This window comes from Emydura macquarii, unplaced genomic scaffold (genome assembly GCF_026122565.2).
Source record: "Emydura macquarii macquarii isolate MOO-44397 ecotype Brisbane River unplaced genomic scaffold, CSIRO-AGI_Emac_v2 contig_480, whole genome shotgun sequence".
NCBI lineage: Eukaryota > Metazoa > Chordata > Testudines > Chelidae > Emydura > Emydura macquarii.
In genome coordinates, this window is record NW_027130617.1 from 14,328,229 (window position 1) to 14,345,132 (window position 16,904).

Below are 16,904 nucleotides of genomic sequence, written 5' to 3' on the forward strand. Positions count from 1 at the left end.
TCAACACGATCTATAAGAGCTCATGTTTCCAGATCTACACTTAACTTTACTCTGTATTTGCTGCCATGCTCACATATGCATCCATTACCTTTCATGTGACTTAAAGCAACTTCCCCTTGCCTGCTCTTCCAACTGTCTCCCAGTTAAACAGCCCATTTCCATTAAAATATGTGTTTGACTGTCACCCCAACCTCTATTTCACAAGTGAATACAGTTTCACATCAATGAACTTGTTCCCCTTTGCCTTGCCTTGCCTTAATTGTGATCCTCTTGCTCCTTCCTATGTGTGATCCTTTTCATATGTTCTGTCTTGCTTTGGACCACTCTGTTCTCACTGTCAGGGCCCTTTGCTCATGTTATTCCCAACCCCACTGAGTAGGCTTCCACCTGAACTGTTTCTCAGTGAATATTTTGATTTTTTCAAATCCTGTCTAAGGCCTTGATCCTGTCCCATTAATATGGGAACTTTGCCATTGACTTTAATAAGTGTATGTGATGGGGTGTACCTGGCCTTTGGGGCTCCTTACCTGAGGCCCTGCTGTTTTACTACACCCTACCCCAGGAAAGGAGCAATGAAGGTGGATCCTCCAGGCCTGCCTAGAGAAGCCTCGGGGAAACAGGCAATCAGAGCCCAGGAGACTCAGAGAAAAGGAGGTACAGGGCCTTAGCAGGTCAGATCCTGAGTGAGCCCAGAGGGCAAGGAAGGATGCTCCTCTCTGGCCAGTGGAGCTCAAGGAATAACTATAGATTTGTTCTGGTTGCATAACTAATTAGCTTGGTTGCATTTGCTTAAGGTGGGGGAGCGAGGACCTGAGAATTTTAATCCTGAGGTAAGGGGTGAAGATAAAGGTGCAAGGTGGGAAGAGGCTCAGAGAAATAGAAGCAATAAATGTGAGTGGTAGGTGGTTGCTGTTTTTATAGGGTCCCTGGGTTGGAACTTGGAGGAGTGAACGGGCCCAGGTTCCCCCAAGAGCAAAGTGGTGTAAACCCTGAGACGGGACAAGGCTTGTTTAGAAGCCCGAACAAAGGGCTGAATTTAAAGGGCCCAGATATGGGGCTGAAGACCTTGTGGAGGACAGACAGACAGTTTTGTTGGACTTTTGTTACCCCAGAATGGGTTCATTTTGCTTGCGTGATCCAGTTTGAGGGCTGAGGCACTGAAGACCGGCTATATGAGGTCAACAACTTACAGGAGACACCAGAGGAGGAAAAGGACTTGGACTACCTCACACAGCAGCAGAAGGTGCTCAAGGTATCCTCCATTAGTGAAGGATCAAGCTCTAAAAGCAAATGATGGCTTTCTTGCTTTTCGCTGGTGACCGTTAGCCCACTCCTCACTTAACTTCAAGCTTTCTGTTCTCCCTTCCCCTTTTATACTGACCCTCTTGTAAAAGTATGACTTCTTCCACACTCTGAAGCATTGTAAAGCCTGACTTTCAGAAGGGCTATGTACCCACAAGTCTAACTGATTTCAGCACTTCTGAAAATAGGCCACATTTGTATGAAGAACACTATTACATAAATAGGGCTTGACCTTACAAACACACTCATTAGGTGTAGTGCTTATTTTCTTGAGCAGTCTCTTTGACCACAAGACACTACATTTAGTAGTGTGTAATTGCAGAGTCAGGCCCATGAACTGACATGTTTGCAGCTCTGTAAATAACTGATTTTTCTGTTTACTGGCCGTTCTGAAAAATTTAAAAAAATGGTTTTGGGTCAACAAAAAAGTTTCATTTGACCCAATGCAAAATGTTTCATTTAGATTTGGAGCTTTATTAATTTTTTAAACCAGATTGAAGGAAATTTGAAACACAAAATTGATGTGAATCAAAATTTAAATGTTTTACTTAGAAAATGTCAAAATTAAATGTTTTGATTATTTTTTCAGAATAGTTTTATTGAAACAGTTTGGCAAATTAAAAAAAAATTTGCAAAATGTTTTGTTCCAGCCGAATCTGCATTTCTGCTGGGGGAAAAATGGATTGAAAGTTTTCATCTAGCTTTAGTCATGTTTCCATAAATTTTAGAAAGACTCAGTGAAAATTCATAGGAAAAGCATAAGTAAATAAAAGTTTGCTGATTTAAATTTTCTGATCTTTATGGCCTCACATGCAATTACATCTCTTTACATCTTGTAAAACAACAACATGGAATACCAGGGTTGCAGGAAAGTCTTTAGATGTCTATAATGCTAGAAGAAGATTGTATGTCATGTATGATTGTATGAAGATATATATGTCACAAGAGATAATGTTCTGATTACTGCATATGCACATGCATAATACAGGTAACTCTAAAGAACTTTGTGAAATTTGTAATTATTAGAAAGAAAAAAGATATCAGATATATACAAAAGATTAATGTTTTTTTGTAATTAACAATGAATTGAGGGGAAAAAACACTTCGTTTCCCCCCCAACAAGGATTACTTATTGTATACTAGTGATTGCAATTAAAAACATCAAGTAAAATAATAATAAAATGCATCCATTTTTTTTGTAGTAGTATACTAGCTCCAAAAATCCAACGAATGTTTAATTAATTGGTAAACTGTAATGTTTATCAATCACAAAATATTGGAGTTACATAGAAATGGAGTATAGGTCAACTTGGAGCTTTTAAAAATCAATTAAAATAATTATGAAAAAGAGAGATTATATATTTATTTGTTAGTTACAATTTTAAGCTTTGCATTTCAAGATTTGTTTTTCTAGCTACTATGGTATACTGGGATTTGTATTTAACCTTGCATTAGTGCTGTGGGCAGCACTTTAGAAGGCTAAAGTAGTCTGCATGACCTTTAATAAAATCCTAATGGTTCACTCCTGCTTTCTGATACATCAGGTGTTATCAATCCACATCTTGTAATTTGCAGCTCAACTTGCAGACACACACACATCAATAAGGCATGGTTGCACACTGGAGAGCAGCTTTGTGATTTCAATCTTGAGGCCTCATTCAGCAAATAGTTGCTACTGACTTTGAGAGGGACTACTTCAGTGGGACTACTCACCTGGTAGTAAGTATTATTCTTAGTAATTTGGGAAATGTTTGTAAGATTAGGCCCTTAGGTACTGCCCCTGAACTTTAAAACTTGCTTGCTTGTATTGTGGTTGATTTCAGAAGTGACACAATGATATATACCTGCAGACTTGAGTGTAGGTGAAAGGTCTATTCTCCCATCAGTTTGTGAGGAATTTATATATATTTTTCCCTGTACTGGCACCTGTGTTCTGGCTAGCTCAAAAGTGATTGCATAACCCCAGTGAACTGTCTACAGAGAGCGATCATGCCAGGAGCACAAATAATCCTAGTGCAGTGCAGTAGCATAAAGGATTGTGAGTATATGCTAAAACTCATGGATTATGATCCATAATGTTCCCCTTGAGCTGTACCTGTAATGCCCCCTCCACATTCTACAGGCCCTTGCGGACAAAAGACATGAACTCCCAGGTTTTGGAAGAAGCAGGAGGTAGGAACAAAAGTAAAACCTCACTCGGCCACCTTCTTGTGTATGCATAAGAAGTGGCCTAAATTTTGCCACTAAGGAACCTGTTCCTGCAACGCATTTTTGCAAATGAATCCTTGCACTGGTGAGGTCCACTGAAGTTATAGAGATGCAGCTGCAAGAAGTGGGGAGCACCTAAAATGGGCGGTATTCAAAACACTCTCAAAGTAACTCAGTACTTGTAAGAATTCTTGCTTTTTGGGCCAATTGTTAGCTCAGTGCTGGGTGTATTCTTTTGACGTCTGATTTGTATTTGATTTAATCAGCAGCTACTACACTTACTGATTTTATCTGGTGCATTTTAAAAACTATTTTGCTATCTTGCATTTTTAAATCAGATTGTACATTGTATTTAAGTGTTTCTCATATACATCTGCTCTGATTACTTATTTTTAGCATATAGAGCAGATTACATTCCCATTGATTGTTCTGTGCTGTGATAATTTCCCCTTTGTGCATTACTGGTATGATCATCTTTCTCTTTTTCTGTCAATAACATTATAACCTTAATCTTCTTCTATGACCAGATTTTTATTCTGGTGCAGTAATGATAAAGAAGCAGCTCCATCTGTTTTTGTTGTTATAGCTTATCTAATATCCTTTTTACACAAATACACTATTGCTTTATTTCTTCTAATTGTATACTATAAAGAAATACATACTTTAATTAATTGTTCTATCTTTATTTCTGTCCCAGAGGTCTGGTGCTGTTTATAAATTTCTCAGCTTATGCCGTCACTGTTCATGACTTTGGCAGAATCATTTGACTGAAATATGGCGTAATTAATCTTTTTCCATTTTTATAGGTTATAATTAATTCATTCATTTTAAAATTTCACTCACCAGGGTAGTCACACTGAGGTATAACAATTCCATGGGAGTTCTGGTGGCAGCAGCTATAGCTAGAATACTAATCAATCAGATGCACAATAATTCTCCTCCTAATACAATGTGCTGTGTATAATGAAGGTGCTGCAGCAACTAGACCCTAGCATTACAAGTACATAAGTATAAATTCAAAAGATTTTCAAAAAAGTCTCAGCTGTTTTTACTCTGTTTCTCTGGGACAATTCAGACTGAGCTAATGAGCAGGCAAATACTCCCAGATTGTGAACCATATATGGGGCTTTACTGTTGGAGAAAGATGTTAATCAAGATTTTCTCCTATCCCAGTGGCCTTAATAGTCTGTGTCAGTGAATCTTGTAATACCGAGTCAGTAGCAACCCTCTCAAATCCTCATGAAGAATCTTTGTCATCATTTATGTTGTTGTACAGAACTTTCAGAATGAAATTTTCAAACTCGGGTGACTAAATTAGACACCCAAATCCACATTTAAGCACCTAAGTAAAAGGTCTGATTTTTCAGAAGTGCTGAGCACCTGCAATTCCCCTTGAAGTCCATGAGAGCTGCATGTGCTCGGCACATATAAAAGAATGCCACATTTATCTGGGTGCGTAAGTATTGGTTTGGGTGCTTTATTTCAGGCACCTACATTTCCAAACTTTGGCTTCAGGGTATGTCTTTTTAACATGTACAGAAAATGCAGGAAAAAGGTCTCTACCTAGTTTTAATACAACTTCATTCACTAAGAATTAATTGTTCATTTAGGCGCTGAGTGAAAAATAGCCTGGAGGCTATTTCACCCTATTTAAATACCAAACGGAATTAGTTATAAACATTGCTGGAGCACAGGTCTGAAAGTACTGCACAGTCCAGGAGGAAAGGACAGAGGTTATTGCTAAACATTTTTATAGCACAACAAAGGTACATGCAAACAGTCTAAAGGGCAGACAAAACACAAGACAGCAGTTCAGAATAACAAGGATGTAGAGAGCGAGCTGCTAAGAATCTCAGCGAGGGAAGGATTTATGAGAGAATTTGGTTTGGAGAACAAAGGCCTTAGTTGACAAGAAGTGAGAGGTTGTATCAAATGTATTAGACTGTGTGAAGAAGGGTTACAATGGATCACTTTGGTATGAAGTGTGTTTGTGCTGAAAAGTCCTCTGTGATCTAGAATGTGTGGTGCTTGGGGCATCGTGTGTGTGCTGTCACTAAAAGAATCTTTTATTTACAGTATGTACTGCACTTTTTTTTAAAATTCCCCCTCCCTTATAAAGGACATTTATGATGGAGTGAGGGAGAACACACACAGTTAATGAAATATTGATCACTTTAAAAAAAATCATGTATGATACATCATGTACTTAACCTAGGATCTAGTGAAAAAAGCGGCTAACTTTTTGATGTAACTGGATATTTTTGAAGTAAACATTGTGGAAGTCCTTAAATAAATAAATACAGTCAGTCAATCTTTTAAAGTATTTGTTTTGAAAGGTAAAATTTATTTGAAACAAATTTTAGTTCTGGAATGGATTTTTATTTGCCATATTTCATCCCCTCACACTGAATGAATTAAAAAAATCTTGGATTAGTACCGCATTTTCACCAATAGAGAGCAACATAAGCACATGGTACCAACTTAGTAGCAAATAGCCATTTTAAATTGTAAGCAGGAACATATTGTCCGACAATTATTTTACCTGCCTCTGAATTTGATGGATGTGATGCAATTATTAGTTGGGGTTATGGCTGTTGATGATGTATGTTTTATGGATCATATTGTTGTCTTTCAGATGTTTTTTATGTACAATATGTTTCCTCATCCATTATGATTTCATTTAGGAAACATGTTTATGTGTTTGCTGAAACACTCTGCTGTTCTTCCTGTCAAAAACTTCTTTCAGCGGGAGACTTTGTATTGATGGATTTTCTTCATCTAATGTAATTAAACCAAAACTGAAGAATTTCAAGTTTCTTAACTTTTTTTGGAATGATACCAGCTACATTTCATTCACTTGGACTGAAATAATGGCAATGTAAGTCTAGGAATGTGTTTGGGGAGTTTTGTTAGTGTAAAATAGAATGACCAGAACCCAGCAAGAACTGAAAATCTAGATACCATGTTTCATTTGACATTGTCCTGTTAAACAGCTATATTGGCTCCAAAGATAATAGATACACTTATATAGTACAAGGGCATTTATTTAGGCTGCTTTCTCTAGCTTTCTTCTGAACTAAAATATTTAAAAATGTATTTAATTTGGCCTAACAATTAAATTTGTAAAAGCAGTTTTTATAAAAACGAAGACCAACAGAAAGATTTCCAACATGTAAAAATAAATTCCAAAGCAAAGGGTTATTTTTAAAAAATAAAAATTCCTCTTCTATGTTTGAAACCGAACATTTAACTTCTAAGAACCTGAAAGTAGAACTGATTATAAACAAATCAATCTGACTTCACTGGCTTTCACTGTACAACTAACTTGGATTTATAAAAAATATTCTAACGTGCTAGTGACATTGGTGAAGAAATGTTTTTGTCTAGAATGTATGGGGCTCCTTCACGACTTCTCTCCTGTAGCCCTGGAATAGGGGACATATTAAAGGGTTTGACCAGCTTGTTACTGTGTCCCACAGTTGTCAGATGACAGGGCTTCTGAGCCACTTAGCATAGTTTAGAACAGCTCTTAGACTGATCTAGTGGTTAAAGTAGATTGAAACAGTAGAAAGCTCTCACCAAATCAGGCAAGGAGGAGGGGGATATGTGGGAACACCGCTTCCCCGACCCAGGGAGAGGAGGGGAGCTCTCTGTCTCTTCTTTTAGGATGAGGAGATGTTTTCACCTCTTTCTTCTCATTTTTAACTCTTGGGCTGCTCTAAACTATGCCAGAACCAGGGCTGGTGTGGTCACAGCTCCTTTGCAATCCTCCGCCCCCCTTTCCCCACTGAGCCCTGTGGAAACTGGGTGCAGGAGAATATCTAGTCCACAATTTCTAAATTGTGTCCCTTTAAATATCTCTTCTATACAACTTTGGGAGCATATGCATGAGCAGTACACTGGTTATACCACAGTAGGATCTGTGTTTGTGGAGGCGGTGCTATGGGTCACCTCTTCTGCTGGGAAGATTGTGCTAGTGGTTGTGCACCAGCCTGGGGCAGGGGGAAGAGTTCTATCCCCTCCCAACTCCTGGAAAATTTCCATGGGCCAAATGACTTCACCCATGAGAATCTGGATTCTATGTTAAAGCATTAGATGAAGTAGGATAGAGCATAAGAATATGTATGTGAGATGCTTAGCTCTCAATCTGTTTGGGCCGTGCCACATTGAGATATAGAATGAAGAAGCAATAACAGCAGAGTTTATTAAACAACATGGGATGAATTTGTGTAGCACAAATTCTCTTGTGGACCTCAGGTGTATGATTCACCCTTTCTGATGTAAATTTTTCACTGCAATAGCCAGTTTGTGCAGGATACAAGTAAAATGTAATGACTCGGGCAGGTGAAAAATGTGTCTAGAGGCAATGCTAATTACAGTATGTTTTTAAAAATTAAAATCCTTGCTTTAAAGTCTTTTTGCAGCCAAGAAACATCTAGGAAAGGGATTATTGGAGCAGGACCCATCTAGGAATCTGATGATTGGAATTTTTGGGTTTTTATGTATTATGACTATTTGTTTTATATTTAAAAACAAAAGGAGATGTTCATTTCAGAGCTGGCTATTCTGGGAAATTTCTTTGAAGGGAAAAAAGGCCCATTCTCATGGATGCTCATTTTGGGTGTAGGAGGCAGTATGGGATACAATAGGTAAACTTGACTCTGCTCCAAGCTTTGAGCCTGCGTTTGCTTATAGTGGTGTCTTTCTCTATACATGTGGAGTGAACCTGTATATGCCAGGCATATAACTCCCCTGAAGATCCACTTACACGTTTTGTCACCAGCCACTCTGAAGCTTTAGGCTGATCCTGTTTTTTTCACTGCCACTACAGGAAGATATCTGTATAAGCAGCCTGAAGGGTAAGGCAAGGTGGAATTGGGAAGGGGTGGGAGAGACATGAACCTGAGAGAGAGAAATTTTGCCCTGGAGACTTTTTTTTTGCACTTGGAAGTGACCAGTTCTTCAGTTCATCATATTCTGGACTACTTATACTTGATACAGCAAGGTTTGCCAGTTAGTTCCATCAAAGTATATCTGGATGCTAATTCAGCATTCTCTCCTAAAGTGAACAATTTACTCTGTTTTCTTCAGTGACATGTCTATAAGGTTTTTAAAGATCTTCGTCAAATTATGCACTCAAGTTCAAGACCCCATTCTCCTGTGGGATCCCCCATTTGAACTGTTGGCTACTTGCTCGCTGCTGCATATATCAATGAAGGTGGCAATTCAGTGGCAATTACCTTGGCCAGAAGTGTAGGGGAGGATGTGGACATTAATGTTGGGACCTCCCTATATGATCTTTTTTTAAGGACAAGGTTTACTTGTGTCCTCATCTGAAGTTTGTTCCAAAGGTGGTTTCCTCTTTCCACGTCAACCAGCTAATTTATTTGCTTATATTGTACCCAGAACCACATATGACCAGGAAGTAAGAGCATTTGCATACCTTGGACATCAGAAGAGCCTTGGCATTTTACCTGGAGGGAACCTGTCACTTTTTTGTAAATTCTCCCAGCTGCTCATAGGCAGACAGAATAAGGGGTCAATCAGTCTCCATTCAGCGAGTTTCTTCCTTGATCGCATCCTGCATATGCATGTGCTATAACTTGGTTAATGTCGCTCCACCAACTGTCACAGCTCATTCAACAAGATCACAGTCAGCCTTGGTGGCCTTTCTGGAACAAGTTCCAATTGCAGACACTTGTAGAGTAGGAATCTGGTCCTCAGTCCACTCGTTTGCCTCCCATTATGCTGTGACTTAAGGCTCTAGAGATAGTGCTGGAGTGGGCTGAGTTCTCCAATCTTTTGACTGTCATCCCACCTCCTGTCCTATGTCTTGTGAGTCACCAAGCGTGGAATGCACATGTTCAATCACTCGAAGAAAAAACTGTTACTAATCTGTTCTGTAACTGTCTTGACCAGGTTGTGGGCGGCCAGACCTAGTGATCAGAGTCCACAGTCATGAGACAGGAGTTAAGACACAGCTGGGTCAAGAAACCAGGGGATCAGAGGCAGGAGACAAACTGTAGATCAGAGCCACAAGTCAGATGCCAAACGTCAAGCTGGGTTGGGATGCCAGGAAATCAAATGGCAGCAGTGGGAGCAGAAAGCAAACAGTCCAGAGGAGGGTGGAGGAGTTGTTCAGACAGCTTCTGGTTCCTGCTGCTGACTTATGCAGGGCCAGTAGGCAAATCCCCTGCTCTGGGGCTCTGGCAGCTGGGCCTCAGAGACAGAGCCTCACACCGGGGCTGTGTTTTATGGTGTAGCGAGAGGGCATGGCCTCCCTTGGAGATGGACTGGGCGGGGCGGCCTGACTCCTGGTGGGCAGAGCCAAAACAACCCTGCCTGCCCCACTGGAAGTTGAGGGGCAGGACAGGAAGTATAAAAGGTGAGCCATCTAGTTCAGTTTGGTGGGAGTTGCCAAAGGAGAAGGACATCTCTCCACTGGTGCTGCAGCCTCAGCTCAACCGCTGCCTGGGTCCCAGAGGAGCTACTGGAGCCGCCTGCTTGCGATTTGAAGGAGCTGCTGTTTGCGAGTGACCTGGAGGAGCTGCCTGCGGCTCATGATGCCAAAGGCCTGTGGGCAGTACCTCTGGTTACCTACCCCAAGGAGACTGAAGGCAACACTGAGGCCCAGGTGCTCCAGGGAAGTGGGGAAGGAAGGCGCCCAGGGGAACCAGACGACTATCCAGTTGTGTTGTGGCTTCCAGCCGGGTCAGTGAGTTGCGGCTGGAGCCCCGTTGACCCAGTGGCAAAACACTCTGCCTCTGATAGGGCCCTGGGCAGGGATGCGGTGGAGTCAGGAGAGCCCACGTCCCCCTCCCCCTTTTCCACACCACCCATGGGGTAGTTGCCTTATCCAGGCTTGTAAAGCCTCAGAGGCCTATAGACTATTTGCCTGCCCCGACCCACTTGAAGATTAAGGGCAATAGACAACTTGCTTGCCCCGCCTTGCCTGAGGGCCTGGGGCTACAGATTGCTTACTCGCCCTGCCTGGGGCTATAGACTGCTTAATCGCCCAGCCCTGCATGAGGCCTGGGGCTAGAGACTGCTTCCTTGCGGCCCCATCCTGCCTGAGGGCCAGGGCTACAAACTGCTTAAGCACCTGTGACTTGCAGGAGGGGCCAGGACCCCTCTCCTGCCCTGAACGTTAATTCCCCTTTTGAGTCTCCACACCCACAGGAGCACTGTAGTGAAGGGGCGTGGCCTCCCTCCCAGACGGACAGGAAGGGACAGCCAACGCTCTACACACGGGTCCTAGGTCAGTAGGCTATCAGGTGGAGGGTTGGAGTGTGACTCCTGCAGCCCTGGGTATGAGACTTGTGAGTCATGACAGTAACTGTTGTTCTTTGAAATGTGATTTGCATGTGTCCATTCCATGACCCACCCCCCTGCACCTTTTCATCAAAGTTCCAGCAAGAAGAAACTGAGGGGAGCTAGAGTCAATTCTGCCCTTTATACCTGCATGCAATGGCATGCAGCAGCAGGGGGCGCTCAAGCTGCCCAACAGGAAAAGGTTTCTGATATTCGTTCACTGAGCACACCGACACCCAAGAATGGAATGGACGTGTGCAGCACATCTTGAAGAACAACAGTGATGGAACAGGTTATAACCATTTTCATCTCCTGATGAAGCTGTTCCACTTTGGATAAATCCTTCAATAGTCATTTGGCCAGAGGGATAGAAAGTGAGGATAATTCTATGCACTGGTGGATGGGGCATTCACTTGGTGGGGTGGGGGACCCAGAGTCCAGTCCCCCTGCTTCAATGGCTCCTTGCAATGCTGAGCAAATGTGTAGCTGCAACTGGTGGAGGAAATCCTGGCAATGGGGAGTTACTGGGTTCTGGGTTAGAATATGGAATCATACCAATTAAAGTGTGTGTGTGTGTTCCTGTGTGTGTGTACAAATAAAATAATGTTGTTGTATACAGAACAGTCCCATAGTCTCCTGTTATAAGGGTTAGATGAGTAACTGAAGATAATACAGGCATGAGAATGAATGGACCCTGAATATCAGAATGACACTGTGGAGCTCAGAGCCAATGGCTTGGTGTTTAAATCTGCATCACCTACCTAACTACTGGCTATAGATTAGGACGGACTTTTGCTTCTCATGATTATTTTAATAAAGCTGCAGCTTTTCAGCCAAATTTGAGGTGGGTTCCATGACATGTTTTCAATCTGGCATGCCTTCAGCAACAGAACTTAAATACTAAACATTCCTGACAAAACAGATGCCCTCTATGGTAGTGGTTTTCAACCTGGGGTCTACAGACCTCTGGGGCTCTGCAGACTATGTCTAAGATTTCTAAAGAGGTCCGCACCGCCATTCAAAATTGTTTAGAGGTCTGCAAATGAAACAATGTTGAAAACCACTGCTTTGGTAATGTAGAGATGCTAGCATGAATGGACAAAGCATGTTAGATACTTTTCCTGACATCAATTGGTCTTTTGTTTTATACAGAAAGCTTTTTTAGGATTAACAAGAATGTAAAATGTTTTATGCATATTATTGAAATATAATGGGAATTATTATTTCATATTTTATTTTAGCTTGTTGTACTCTGTTGGTGATCTGCAGGTCTTAATTACAGCTACATCGGCTCCAACCCGCAAACCCTGATGCTTGCATAAAATCTCTTTCTTGAACAGTAAGAGCATATATATTCTACTAATCCATATTCAGATTACTGGATACTTTCTAGTCATAACACTGAAAATAACTTGTTTCCAAGGGTCGAGAAATTGATCTAGCCATATTTCTTATGACAACTTGCCTACAGCAGTGCAAATATTGTTTTGTTTTGTTTTTGTTTAAAAAAGATTTAAAAATATTTTACAATAGGGACTGGACCTGTGGAAAACAGCAGGAGAGTTTTCTTACATAATGATCTGACAGATGTGTCATGGTATCTAATCCCTTAAACCCCCAAAGCCCTTTGATAGTGGATGTTTTAAAAGGCCAGATTGGAAAACATGCTGCTCTTTTATTGAGCCTTTGCCTTCAATGCCCATGCCATACTCAATTGCTTTAGTTTGCTAAACCAGGATATGTGCTAACTTGATGCTTCCAGAAAAATACATAGCAAAATAAAGAATAAAAAATGCAATTGAACAATAATTATTGCTAAAAAAAATATCCACATTTAGATCCAGATCTCCTTGTTCAACTCCCTCTTCCACATGTGCTGCTTCTGCAATTCCCTCAAGAAGTAAATCAATAATAATTACACACACAAAAATGACCACCATACTTACAATTGAACCATCACGATGTTTATGTTCCTTAACTGTATAACCATGTAATCATATTATTGTAACCCTTGTCGCTTCTCATCTCATGCCTTTCCCGCTTTTTATTACCTCTATTGTCATGTCTAAAATTATGTTGTAAATTCTTCCAGGCAGGGATCCTATCTTTTGTACATCCAGTAAAGCACCTAAACACATTTATGAGTGGTAATATTTACTAAAATAATAATAAAATCTTAGAAATGGTTTCCTTCTCCCTCTTAATCCATGGTAATCTTAAATACAGTATAGCCTTAGATATCCCTATATCATGGGGGACATGAATTTAAATGATCAAGTATTCAGTTAATCACATTAATTTTTTTTTGATTATTAGATATCACAACAAACAACCTTATTTTAGGTAGCAGGAATTTTTGGATAATTGATATTTGGATATAAGTATTGTATTGCATACATAACTATAGCTGTGTTCTACATATGTTTATGTCATATGTGATATCATAAGCAGTTGAATATGAGGTTTACAATGACGATAATTCCAAACTTTGAAACTGGTAAATGATTAGAAAGAAAAGCTGACTTGTTTGGGATTTTTGGAGTATTGCAAGAGAACTATATTTGCTTAGGTCTAGATAAAAATTATAGAGAAACTTCTTTTATTTTTGTAAGAACTCCTAATCTATCATTTCTTCTTTCCTTTCACAAATGTTTTTCTCTTTACCAAATTGTAGCTTTCTGATTTTTTTTTACTCAAGCTGTTGTTTAGAATTCATTTAAAAAATGAGAGATCACCGAGACATCATTTAATGAGAGTATAAAAGATTTTGTGAAGTGCCTCTTTTACATGAAACGTATTTTCTTTTTTTGCATGGATGCAGTGTCTGACCTTGGTTGTACACATGGCTAGTTGCTAAGTTTCCTATAGCCTTAAGAAACAGCATTTTTCAACAGATTAATCCTGTAATGCAGGGACTTCTTTTCCAGGAAGGATTTCTTGATGATTCTTAGTTCTGTACAAACTAAGATTATTTATATAACCAGCTGTCTACACATAAAATGTAAGATAAAAGACAAAGAAGGATGGTCAAAAAATGAAGTAAGATTAGGTACAAGGGCTTTTAGACTAAAATGCTTCTCCCAGTCTAGCAAATGTGTAACACTATATGTAAAACAGTAAGATTATTTAGATGCCACTTATTGATTTATTGATATGGGCTTTCCTCTCTAGATAACAATATCCCCTAGAGATGCCCTCTGAATTTCTTGTGCATCCGTTGTTACTAGAGCTAGGTTTATCCAATATGTTTCTCCATTACATGTGGAATAAGCAGTTTCCAAATATACCATATTTCCATTTCTGAATACTTTACTTCTGGATTTCTACCACATAGATCTAATCACCTTGCTTTCGGTAGGCTTGAGTAGACTCATTTGTTTCAGTGAGACTGTCTGTGGAGTAAGGGTACCATTCAACATGCATGGGGGCATCAGGATCTGGCCCATAATAAATAGCGTCCACTCTCTATCCCATTTTTAAAGATCACCTTTAATCTCCGCAGTTTAAATACATAGTCCTATAGGATATGCAGTGTTCTTGTAGCTGAGTCAGTCCTAGGATATTAGAAACACAAGGTGGGTGAGATAATTTATTTTATTGGACCAACTTCAGTTGTGGAGAGAGACAAGCTTTCGAGTTTACATAGAGCTCTTCTTCACATGCTCCTGTGGGAAGTATTTGATGACTGAACAATTCTGTGTTTTACCTGTATAAATGTATCTTTGGAAGTGCTCATGTTTTCTTTCAGTTCTTGGTTATGTTGATGCACTCTTTGTGAAACATTTTGGATGGATTAGCAGACAGTCTCCACAGAATTAAGGAATTTTGCTCTGAAAAAAGACTAGTAAAAAGCCATTGTGGGTATTCCATATTTATTGTCTGGTAAAGATTTCCATACCAAATATACTCCGTTTACAAGTGTGAAGAATGTGGGAGATACCTGTATTCTTTTTACAAATATTATGTATATCTCTGTTTACTAGACTGTTTTTTATGATGTTTGCTACATAGGAGAGCTCTTGCTTTGGATAACTTAGTCACTGGTAATTAACTGATAATAGTTTGAAGCCTTTGAAGTTTTGCATCTGACTCATAGACTTTAAGATCAGGAGGGACCAATATGATCATCTACTCTGACCTCCTACACAACACAGGCCAAAGAACCTCACCCACCCACTCCTGCAATAGACCCCAACCTATGACTGAGTTATTGAAGTCCTCAAATCATGGTTTGAAGACTTAAAGATACAGAGAATCCACCAGCAAGTGAGCTGTTTCCCATGCTACAGAGGAAGGCGAAAACCACCCAGGGCCTCTGCCAGTCTGCCCAAAATTCCTTCCCGACCCCAAATATGGCAATCAGCTAAAGCCTGAGCATGTGGGCAAGACTCACCAGCCAGACACCCAGGAAAGAATTCTATGTAGTAATTCAGAACCCACAACCTCTAACGTCCCATCACAGGCCATTGGCATATTTACCACTAGTAGTCAAAGATCAGTCAATTGCCAAATTAGGCTGTCCCATCATACCATCCCCTCCATAAATTTATCAAGCTCAGTTTTGAAGTCAGCTAGGTTTTTTGCCCCCACTGTTCCTCTTGGAAGGCTATTCCAGTACTTTACTCTTCTGATGGTTAGAAACCTTCATCTAATTTCAATTCTAAACTTCCTGATGACCAGTTTATATCCATTTGTTTTTGTGTCCACGTTGGTGCTGAACTTAATTAATTCCTCTCCCTCCCTCCCTGATATTTATCCCTCTGATGTATCTGTAGAGAGCAGTCATATCTCCCCTCAACCTTCCTTTGGTTAGGCTAAACAAGCCAAGTCCTTTGAGTCTCCTCTCATAAGGCAGGTTTTCCATTCCGCGGATCATCCTAGTAGCCCTTCTCTGCACCTGTTCCAGTTTGAATTTATCTTTCTTAAACATGGGGGACCAGAACTGCACACAATATTTCAGATGAGGGCTCACCAGCATGTTGTATAACAGTACAAACACCTCCCTATCTCAACTGGAAATACCTCACCTGATGCATCCTAGGGCTGCAGTAGCATTTTTCATGGCCACATCACATTGGCGGCTCATAGTCATCCTGTGATCAACCAATACACCCGGGTCCTTCTCCTCCCCTGTCACTTCCAACTGATGTGTCTCTAGCTTATAGCAAAAGTTTCTTGTTATTAGTCCCTAATAAATATGGGCCCTACACCCCTAGCTTGAGACAGAGGAGGGGCATTCAGGAGGAAAACATGAAACACAAAATAGATAAAAACTGGAAGGCCTGAGCTTCAAAAGAGGGAGCCAACATCTCCAGGGAAGCAGATGCCCAATCGCCAGAAGTGGGGGTACCTGGCATGAGTTGGGCCTGCTTACGCTTTGAGGGAAACGCTAAGCTTTAGGTAAGAACATAAGAATGGCCATGCTTGGTCAGAACACAGGTTCATCTAACTTAACATCCTACCTTCTGACAGTGGCCAGTGCCAGATACTTCAGAGGGAGTGAACAGAACAGGGCAATTCATTGAGTGATCCATCCCGTTATCTAATCCCAGTTTCTAGCAGTAAGAGGTTTAAGGACATCCAAAACATGAGATTATGTCCCAAACCATTTTGGCTAATAGCCATAGATGAACCTATCCTCTATGAATTCATCTAATTCATTTTTGAACCCATTTATACTTTTGGCCTGTACAGCATCCCCTGGTAACAAGTCCTACAAGTTGAATGCATGTTGTGTGAAGAGGTACTTCCTTTGATTTGTTTTTAACCTGCTGCCTATTAACTTAATTGGGTAAACCTTGCTTCTTGTGTTATGTGAAGGGGTAAATAACACTTTCTCCACACCATTTGTTGTTTTATAGAGCTCTATCATATCTCCATTCAGCCAGGCTGAACAGTTTTGTCTTTTTAATCTCTCCTTATATGGAAGCTGTACCATACCCGTAATCATTGTTGACTTTCTCTCTACTTTTTCCATTTCTAATATAATATATATATATTTTTTTGGAGATGGGGTGACCAGAGATGCATGCAGTATTCAAGATATGGGTACCATGGATTCATGGTGTGGCAGTATGATATTT

General features: G+C 40.3%; 1 long non-coding RNA gene across 3 annotated transcripts in view; it reads left to right on the plus strand.

Annotated features, from left to right (window-relative positions):
- The first annotated feature begins 2,898 nt into the window (after window positions 1-2,898).
- LOC137146922 (uncharacterized) overlaps window positions 2,899-16,904 on the plus strand; it is a 440,062-nt gene continuing 426,056 nt past the window's right edge. For 2 of the 3 annotated variants that reach the window (XR_010918085.1, XR_010918086.1), the window contains exon 1: window positions 2,930-3,021. This is a non-coding gene — a long non-coding RNA (uncharacterized lncRNA). Of the gene's footprint in view, window positions 3,022-16,904 lie in introns of all 3 variants that reach the window. The other variant, XR_010918087.1, reaches the window with a different exon arrangement.